This window comes from Cryptomeria japonica, chromosome 5, assembly GCF_030272615.1.
Source record: "Cryptomeria japonica chromosome 5, Sugi_1.0, whole genome shotgun sequence".
Classification (NCBI taxonomy): domain Eukaryota; kingdom Viridiplantae; phylum Streptophyta; class Pinopsida; order Cupressales; family Cupressaceae; genus Cryptomeria; species Cryptomeria japonica.
In genome coordinates, this window is record NC_081409.1 from 185,110,875 (window position 1) to 185,122,071 (window position 11,197).

The 11,197-nt window shown below is 33.9% G+C and overlaps 1 pseudogene; it reads left to right on the top strand.

The window, feature by feature from the left end:
- The first annotated feature begins 230 nt into the window (after window positions 1–230).
- On the top strand, window positions 231–3,912 carry LOC131060915 (DNA replication licensing factor MCM4-like; annotated as a pseudogene).
- Window positions 3,913–11,197: the final 7,285 nt, after the last annotated feature.

The following is an 11,197-nucleotide window of genomic DNA, read 5'->3' on the forward strand; positions in this document are numbered from 1 at the left end:
GCAGATGAATGTCATAATTGAGTGTGAGGTATTTAAAGCTTGAGTGGACTGGGTGGAGTGTTGTTGGAGTGCCATTTTCTTGGTATCATACTATATGCAGAGTTGTCTTGGGTGCCTCATGCAGCATGGAAGCCAATTTCTCCTTCCATACTGACAAGAAATTAGTCCCATTTCTTGGACGATTCACAGATAGGAGGTTGAAAGGTTTTCTTTTGTTTAAGGATGAGAACATGTATGAGGTTGTGAGGATGCTATTGGGAGAGGAAATTTTCCATGTAAGTTATCACCATGAGATGAACATGGAGGCATTTTCATTGATTGCAGCCCGAGGTTTCCAATTTGAGGTTGAGGTGGACAAGGTGAAAAATTCCTTAAGAGTTGTAATTGACTCAAGGTATCTATTAAATCTGGATAGTGTGTGTGCTCATATGGTCCCAATGGTGGGCATTGTTCTTGAGGCAATGGTGGCTGGTCCGGTGGTGCTGCTACCACTCATTTGATGGGTTGATGATTATTTGAAGGCAAGATGCAAATCTCTTTCTTTTTGCGGGTGGTAGGCATTCAAAACTTTCAAAAGGTTGAAGCAATATGATGAGGTTTTAGGGGTTCTTCATGAAGTGGCATGAGCAGAGGTGGGTCGAGAGTTGCAGCCAAGACCCTAGACTTCCCAATTAATGAAGTGACTCTCATAATTATATGAGGACCCGAAGTATAGGCCGCTTCTGGGTTAATCCTGCCATGGCTGGTGGAGTTTGTGTTGTCTATTTATATTTTTTTGTTCTATGTTTGTTTTCTCCCCAATTTTATATGTATGTGGGGATTTCTGCTAGTAGTTTTGGTAGGCCGATTCTACATGTAGTAGGGTTTGGTTTTTGCTAAGATGGTGATTTTGGGTTTTTTTTTTGGGGTGACAAAACTCTAGTGGTTTTTCAATACCACATATACTTGCATATTTGTAATATTTTATTTCCAAGCAATACAATACATAAATTATATATCAATTATGGATTAAGATTTTATTTCCAAGAAATACAATAATGAATGCATTCTAACCAATAAGAAGGGTCTAACAATTTGTATATTCATGTGTATACTCTGTGTATGCTCTGTGTCTTCATATATCCATGTGTATGCCTTGTATTTTTAAGTTTATGCTATGTTTGGCTCTATATTTTTAGTTAATCTAGAATATGAGAATAACAAAAGTGAACCAAAGGGGATATGAACATTGAAGGTCATAGATGTGTCATGCTTCTCACCTTTGTTTGAGAAAATTAAAATCAAAATTGCTTGAGGACAAGCAAAATTGGCAAGGGTGGATTGTAATGTCCCTACTTTGAAATACAATTTAATAATTTAATAATAAATAATAATAATAAAAGTAAGGATTAGAAACTGTAAACTTATTTCTTGGATTAGAAGAATAAAGGTATTTCCTTTGTATAAATTTACACAATTTGGCATGAGGCTTATTGTACATGTGCTAAACCAATTTTGTACCTAGAGATAAATTTATCATTGAGATGTTTTGAATACCCAATCCACCTTTAGACTTATCTAAACTCATGTTTGCTAATGAGATTAGATGGATTTTTATTTTTTTTATCTAGATTTACTTTCCAAATGAAATTTTTGGCAACTCTCTAATTTTGAGACTACTGATTTAGGAGCTTTCAAAACAACCATGTAACAATTGGGAATGGTGTCAAGAGCTGATTTTTTCATTTGTATTCTAGATGACATTAATAACTATTGCCTTTCCAATTAGAGATCCTTCTTTGTAAGATTTGAATGACTTTCTGATAGTCTGAAGGTTTATTTTGAACCATGAAGAAAGGAATACCAAAGTGCTTTCAAGGTAATTCTATCATTGGAAGCGTAGGACCCTAGTATTATTAGCTTTTACAAGAAAATTAGAGTTAAGGATGTATACCTTGGATTTGGATGAATTTACCTTTTGACCAAAATCTAATGAGTATCTTGCCAGCAAGGACTTAAGAGTTGAATAGGGAGAACTGCTATAAGGCACCCTACAAGATAACGTTGAATATGGAGAACTACTATAAGACACCCTACATAAATATATTTTCACCACTATCTCATTGTATGAATCTTTCTTTAATAACTAATTTGACTATACTTATTTATATGAGCAACCCTTAATATAATTATCAGTATTTGTATGAATCTTTCTTTAATAACTAATTTGACTATACTTGTTTATATGAGCATCACTTAATATAATTATTAATATCTTCTGATTCTATTTTGCAGTTGCAGATCAATAGAGGTTAAAGGTCTTTGCTTCCAAAATTTGATCAAAATCTAAAATCAAAACCTTATTTAGTCATTTACCCTAGGGGACATTACAAATTTGTAAAATCAGAACCTTATTTAATCAACACCTTAAGGCACCCTACAAGATAGCGTTGAATAGGTAGAGTTTCTATAAGGCACCCTACAAGATAGCGTTGAATATGGAGAACTCCTATAATGAACCCTACATAAATATATTTTCAACACTATCTCATTGTATGAATCTTTCTTTAATAACTATTTTGACTATACTTGTTTATGCTCTATAGTACATTGCTAGGTACTTTCTCTTGTAACAAAATGCTGAAGTTGGAAGGAGTGCAAAGCGTGGTTGTACAATCTGATGACAAAAATTGACATCAAAATAAAAATTTAAGAACCATAAAATTTTTGGGCAAACTCTATGAAAGAGAGAGTTGTATGCCCAAGCCCATACAAGTTAGGCAATCTCGTGAAGGAGATTTATGCTTTTGGAATCCATGAGAGCTGATATAATTTTTATGCCCCAAAAAACCTTACCCACTCAATGTAAAAGAAAATAGTACTTTAGTATGTGCATAAGTTGGCTCCTCAAGGCATTATACAAGTGTTCATGGAAGTTCTACAGTTGGTTTGATTGCTTATGTATCAAAGGACCCTGAAACTAGTGAAACAGTTCTAGAAAGTGGAGCACTGGTATTGAGTGATAGGGATATTTGTTGCATAGACGAGTTTGACAAGATGTCAGATAATGATCGTAGCATGTTACACAAGGTTATGGAACAACAAACAATATCAATTTCAAAGGCTGGGATCATAGCATCTCTTAATGCAAGAAAATTGGTTTTAGCTTGTGCCAATCCTAGCAGTTCACACTACAACCCTAGACTTTCAGTTATTGATAATATCCAACTTCCTCCAACATTGCTTTCTAGGTTTGATCTGATCTACCTAGTGCTTGATAAAGTTGTTGAACAAATAGATCGATGTCTTGCAAGGCATCTTGTTGCATTGCATTACGATGATCCTGAGGACCAAACATTGGATGCATTGGACCTCCCAACCCTCACTTCATATATCACTTATGCAAGACAATATTTACATCCTAAAATATTTGATAAGGCTGCATAGGATCTTATCCGTGGTTATGTTGAAATGCGTAGGAAGGGAAACTTCCTTGGTAGTTGCAAAAAGGTTATCACAACAACACCTCATCAAATTAAAAGGTTGATAAGAATTAGTGAAGCACTAGCCCGCATTCGATTCTCTAAGTAAGTCGAAAGGTGTGATGTGGCAGAAGAATTTTGCCTACTTGAATTTTCACTTCAACAATCTGCCACCAATCATTCAACTAGGACCATTGACATGGATCTCATCACTATGGGAGTTTCAACCAATAAAAGAATAAGACAAGCCAATCTTGTTTCATCAGTTACGATTCTTACCATGGAAAAGATGCAGGCAGGGGGACCATCAACATGTATAAAAAAGTTACTGGACAAAATGCACAAATAGGGATCCAAGGAATTCAACCTCAATGATATTCACAATGCAATTGGAAACCTTGTGAGCGAGGGGTTTGTTACAATCCACAAAGACAATGTTAAGAGAACCTGAAGGAATTTTAAGGATGGTACAACACCCATATGATAATTAGCAACGATGTATTTCATAAGATTGATGTCTTAGTGCCGTGACAAACTATTTTAATATGCTTTGAGCATTATGCTTTGTAGTACATCATTGGGTACTTTTTCTTGTAACAAAATGCTGAAGTTGGAAGGAATGCAAAGCATGGTTGTACAATCTGATGACAAAAATTGACATAAAAAAAAAATGTAAGAACCATAAAATTTTGGGGCAAACTTTGTGAAAGAGAGAGTTGTATGCCATAACCCATACAAGTTAGGAAATCTCGTGAAGGAGATGTATGCCTATGGACTTCATGAGAGCTGATACAAATTTTCTATCCCAAAAAGCCTTATCCACTCAATGTAAAAAAACATAGTACTTCAGTATGTGCATAAGTTGGCTCCTTGAGGCATTTATACAAGTGGTCATGGAAGTTCTGCAGTTGGTTTGACTGCTTATGTATCAAAGGACCCTGAAACTAGTGAAACAATTATAGAAAGTGGAGCACTAGTATTGAGTGATAGGAGTATTTGTTGCATAGATGAGTTTGACAAGATGTTAGATAATGCTTGTAGCATGTTACACAAGGTTATGAAACAACAAATAGTGTCAATTGCAAAGACTAGGATCATAGCATCTCTTAATGCAAGGACATCGGTTTTAGCTTGTGCCAATCCTAGTGATTCACGCTGCAACCCTAGGCTTTCAGTTATTGATAATATCCAACTTCTTACAACATTTCTTTCTAAGTTTGATCTGATCTACATAGTTCTTGATAAAGCTTATGAACAAAAAGATCGACACCTTGCAAGGCATCTTGTTGCATTGCATTATGATGAGCCTAAGGACCAAACACTCGATGCATTGGACTTCCCAACCCTCACTTCATATATCACTTATTCAATACAATATATACATCCTAAAATATATGAGGAGACTGCAGAGGATCTGATCCATGGTTATGTTGAAATGCGTAGGAAGGGCAACTTCCCTGGAAGTAGCAAAAAGGTTATCACAACAACACCTTGTCAAATTGAAAGGTTGATAAGAATTAGTGAAGCACTAACCTGATCTCAACTGGGACTGTTGACATGGATCTCATCACTATGGGAGTTTCAGCCAGTGAAAGAATAAGATGAGCCAATCTTTCTTCATCAGTTATGATTCTTATCATGGAAAAGATGCAGATAAGAGGACCATAAAATTGACATAAAAATAAATTAAAAAAATGTAAGAACCATAAATTTTTTGGGAAAACTATGAAAGAGAGAGTTGTATTCCCGAGCCCATACATGTAAGGCAATCTTGTGAAGGAGATGTATGCCTGTGGACTCTATGAGATCTGATACAAATTTTCTGCCCCAAAAAGCCTCACCCACTCAATGTAAAAAAACATAGTACCATTTCAAACCTGTTTAGTAAATTGGAAAGATTTTATTGTAGATTTGACGATAAATGGGAGTTGACCAAAATATAGAATGCAACACTTACAGTGGATTTTATAGAACTTGCACTTGTTGATCCTCTCTCCCTCCATTTTTCAATTTCTAGTTGGTTGGATGCTTTATGGGTGGCTTGGTATTCCAATTGATCCTTGTAGTCATTATGCCAATTGGGGTTCTACTGGGATTGCTTATAGAACTGGATTATGCCTTCTATATCATAGCCCCAACTCTCTGCTCCTGCACACATGAGATTTAAGTTTAGGCTTTCATATCTTCTAGGAGGTGTTCAAATAAATTTTTCCTTCCTAAATAGCTTTTAAAAATGACTTACAAATGCCCAAATTGAAAGACAAAAAGAACCAACAGTTGAATCACTTGTAATGGTAATTGCAAGTGCTCTCTGAATTTTGATATGAAGGTATGCATTGGATAAAATGTACGTTTTCTGAATATTCTTTTAATTGGAAAGAAATAAAGGCAACTAACATCTGCCCATAGCCATGACACATATGTGAACAAAAGATTTATAAACAAGAGGATATTGGAGTAAAAGACACAAAGATCCTTGCCCAAATACCCACAACAAAGAGGAAAAAGATTAAATAATTTGCTTTCAGACATATGAATGAATGAGAAATCAAAGTCTTTGCAACAAACATACACATAACTGTGATGCACAAGAAAGCATTATAAGAATAACTGGAATGACTCATAGGCCAAATAAAAATAAAAATAAATACACACATATCTGAAATATATTTCTTCCTTTCTCAAAATGCAAATAGAATGACTCAAAGATCATCTTATTCTTGTACAATAATAACTCCCTCCTTCTTTTCCCCTTTTACAATAGAAAATCAGAAATCTCTCCTTGTTGCAACATAAGTTTCCAGCAAGCAAAGGAAAAGAGCCCCTTTAGCTTTTTATTTTCATTACATATATATCCTCCTTTTTTTAGGATACTTTCAGTTAACATAATTGATTCTTGGAAAAGATTATTGATTACAAAAATATTTCTTTTTAACCTTTCACCTTCCCATGGAATTGCTGCTTTCCAACTGATTTAAAACATTTTTAAAATGTTTTAAATTGTTGCATTGAGAAAATAATATATCATATGGGCTCTTATGGTCATAAAATTAAATATGAGAATACTTTTTTGGATGCATTTTTGGACTGACGAATATGTATGCAGAATTTGACTGTTGCAGAATAAACTGTTGAACCGCAGGGTTCAATCAGAAGGTTCAAAATTACAGACTTCGCCCACAATATGCTTCATTAATCACTTTTCTTTTACATTTTTGTGCATGTTGAACCTTTTAACATTGAACCTTTGATCCACGGGGCTCAATCAGAAGGTTCAAAATTACGGACTTAGGCGAACATAAAGACTAAAGTCATGAAATTTTTCAATAACAAAGCTACGACTTGGGGAAGTGAAAACTTTAAAATTTCCAAGTTCAAAAACCGAGGTAATGACTTTAATAGTTGTAATTCATAGTTAGTATAACCTCTCAAAATTGACATGAATTTGCAAATGAAGAACCAAAATACTGATAAAATAATCCCTACAAGCAATCTTTGTACACATTGAGAAAAAAATTCAAATATTTCTCCAAACTTTCAGATGTTTTACAAATATTTTCATAGAACTAAGTCTATAAAAAATATTACTACAAATTTGAGACAAATTGTAACTATTCAACAAATTATTGCACATATACAAACTTAAGAAATTTTTTTTCCATAATTTAATATAAGTTTCAAATAATTTTCAAAAGTTAAATAATTTCACTTAAAAATCATAGAATTGTGTTGAATTTGTGCAAACCAAGATAAACTTGGAGCACTCACTTCAAATCTCTATACCAAATTTGCTTGCAAAGCATTTGCATCTTCTTTGCACTAGCATAAGCTTTGATTCCATGTGAAAATCGCCAAGAATACTAGACAAATGAAATCAACAAATGAGGGAGAATTGCAAAGTAAAATGAAGATAGATGTATTGAGTGATGTAAAAAATGCACAGGAAAGATATGCATATATAGGAGAAATATTCTACCTTTGCCATCCTACTTACTTTACTACATAAGAAAAGGTGTTACCTCGACAACCACCTAAGCATGATTATTCACCAACATAGGATCTAATTTACCACTGTAAAATCTCGTACCAAATATTTTAAAATGAACAAGCTATTTTTCTCAAATTATGCATGGCATGCATTTCATCAAATAGTTTGATTGCATTCCTCAAAGTAGAGTTTGGGAATGAATTTTTAATGATTTAACTCACCAAATGGTTTGAAATAGATTTTCATAATATTTCATTTTTTAATCATACATAAATAGCTTAAATTGGCTTATGCTACACTTGGAAGGACCCCTAATTCCAATTCCACCCAATCTATTAAAATATGACATCCACATACACTATTTCTTGACAAATATTTAATCTCCACAATGATGTGACAATTTTGTCTTGATTAGAAGACTTCACAATTTGTAAAACTCTAATAATCAATCTAGGTACGAAACCTATGTGATTTCACTTGCACCCAACTAAGGTAGATATCTCACTATCAAAACTGATCCAATTCAATAGATGCTCCTATGAATCCACCTAGGTTAATTGAAATAGGTTTTCTTCAAATCTGTTAAGCTCAAAGCATAGGCTCTCAAAGCTCTCTAAGAAAAATTAAAATTTCAAGAATGAGGAAATGAGATTTCAAATATCCTTTTAAAATGCTCCTAAAACTTTTTGAAATATCAAATATAAAAACCTCTTTTTAAATATTAACTTCTTTTTATATATAAAGTGACTATGATGTTTTTATATTCTTACTCATAAAGTGACCCACTTATAAATTTTCCATTAACATAAAATAAAGCCACTTATTAAATTTAGTAATGTTCAACATTAAATTAGTTAAATATAAGTGCTCCTTAGAAGCTTAGGAATATTTAAAATTTAATTAATTATGTATTTTATGACCTTTCTTTTAATCTTTAAAATTAGTTATCTCTTTTCTATTTTGTTTTGGACAACTTGATTTTAATCATTCAATTATTCTCTTAGGTCAATAAAATGGGATATTACAAGTGTTTGATAAAGATGGAGCCAAAGATAGATGGAGATATTAAGATATATAGAGAGATACGGAGATGACAAAATAATTGAATGAAAAATGAGCTTGTATTGCATAATGTGAGCACATTATATAATGTGTTCATGTTTTGTAAACCATTTTTTTCATGCTAATTTTAGCTTATTGTAATGGAGAAAAATTAGGGCTTCATCATAAGAATGTGTAAAACCACTAATTTTTGCTTAAGGACCAGTACATTAGGGAAAGATAGAATTTGATAGATCTAGTCTCGATAGATCTAGGTTCTGATCAGATTCTAGGGGTTTTAGATGTGCCTCCTCTTTCCCTTTAAATTGAATTGAATTAATTAAAAATGTTGAAATTAGGGTAATTGTGTGGATATTGAAGATTGTGCGGGTATTGAAGAGATCGAGCATAAATGGTGAGCTAAAGTAATCACACAGAGCCACAAACCCGGATCTAAGTAATAGATGAATATTTAAATCTGCTCCCCGAAATCCAGACTAATTGTCGAAACTGTGGTTGTGGTCACCATGGTCCTCCAAACTTTTTGCTGTAAAAAAGGGAACATGTTTGTCTTTGTGAATACTAGCAATCCTCCAGAACACAACTCTATACCTATTCCTACACACAACAAAAAGGGGAAAATGGTTGGGAATAGGGGTTTGCCTAAGTCAAACACTGGTTTAGGAATCAACCTTGAATGAAATAATGCAAATATTAAAATAAATAATGGAAAGATATAGGTCTCAAATCTGTAATTGTTGATGATGATTCTTTGCTTCTTGAATGTAATCACATATGTTGTATGAAATAGCATGAACATGACAAAGCCCTAATCACACACACATTCTTGCATATGAATGATGTAATTTTTCTCCACAATTAATGAATGAAGAATATGTAGCCTTGAATATCTCAAAAAATGCTTAAGGATGAATGCTTCAAGGATGCAAGAGTGATTTAGATTGAATGCAGATGAATAATTATGAGGCTTGGATGAAATTATGTTGATCAAATGTCTTTATATAGGGGTATCTAGGTAAATTATTGATAAGACCAGCCTTCAATGGTCATGTGGAGCTACGAAGATGGATTCTTGCTAGAGGGATAAGACCCCTACCCTAATCAAATTTAGGCCCCACTAAGAGGGACTATGGTACTAGGCACTATGGTTCTTCTAAAAAAGGGACCACAATAAAGCCCTCGCAATAAGGGTACCCCTCCAAGAAGTCCATCAGTGGGTGTACATGGGACTAGAATTGGAGAGAAGACACAAAATGTACCTAGATAGGTGATGAGGATAGGACACACTAATGTAGGGGTACAAGCATGAGGTATAAATTGGCCAAGTGACAATTTATGACACTACATTTAGCCCCCACTTTAATGGTAGTATGAGCCTATGCAAATACTAGTGGTAAAGTAGACAAAAGATGAAAGAGAGGAGCAATTGGGTGCATAATCAAAAGGAGTATAAGACATCACTAATTTTGAGGAATCAAGCCCCCAATATTAGGGTCTTAATTCACTCAATCACATGCAAGGGAACACAAAAAAAGACAAAAAAAGGGAAAACAAAGACAAAATACAAAAGACATACCACACAAAAGCTAAAAACCAAAAACAAGACCTTAAGTCAACTAGCCAAAGAGACCTTGATATCAAAAATGTCTCAACCACTAATATAATTCTTGAAAATTCCATATCAAGAACTTTAGTTATCACATAAAAAGAGCAAGAGAAAGCAACATCCATGAAATACAAATAGCAAATCTATGACCTCATGAGAAGAAAGCAAGAAGCATGGATACACATTCTAGATGTGTTTTCTAGGTGATCCACGAGAAGAAGAGAGAAGACATGGATACACATTCTAGATGTGTTTTTGTAGATGATCCATGTTGGGGAGGAGAGTAGGAATGGTCTAGTTGTGTTTTGATAGTTCCACTTGTCCTCATGTGTGTGTGCAAGTGATGTCTGGTTCTAGGTGTTAATCATTCTATATAAGAGTTTGTTTTCTTTGGTTTCGAGCATGTAACAACCTGTGTAAGACATGAAATAAAAATGCAAATGTGTGTCTAGTATTGGGAAAATATCATGTAAGAGTTTGTTTACTCTAGTTTTGAGAATGTGTAACCCCATTTAAGATAAATATATGCCTAGTTTTGAGGACATCTCGTGTAAGAGTTGTTTGCTCTGATTTCAAGAATGTGCACCCCGTATAAGATATATATCAAAGCTGCCTAGATGGTTTCAGGCATAAAGCATCTCATGTAAGATTTTGTTTTCTTTGGTTTTGAGAATGAACACTTCATTTAAGACATGGAAAAAAATAGTACAATATGGTAGAAAGAGGGTGATATGTATGCCCTCCCTTATGATGTCAACATAGCCCTATGTTGATATCTTAAGGAAGATAGAAACAAGGATACCCACCTTCAATACCAAGGAGATATATCCTTTTAGGCAACAATGTTCATAAATCCAAGATAAAGAGGCATTACTCATACAAGCAAGGATAAGATAGTTGAGAAGGAGATATCTTGAAACAAGTGTAAAGAGGATCCTTGGAGGAGAAGAGATCTTTGCTCAAAAGACATCTACCTCCAAGAGGAGTTCTTGAACAAACATAGCATATTCTACCAAAAGAAGGGAAGGAGAGCAAGAATGCCTACCTTCCTCCTATCGCTAGGTGAAAGGGATTCTTAAT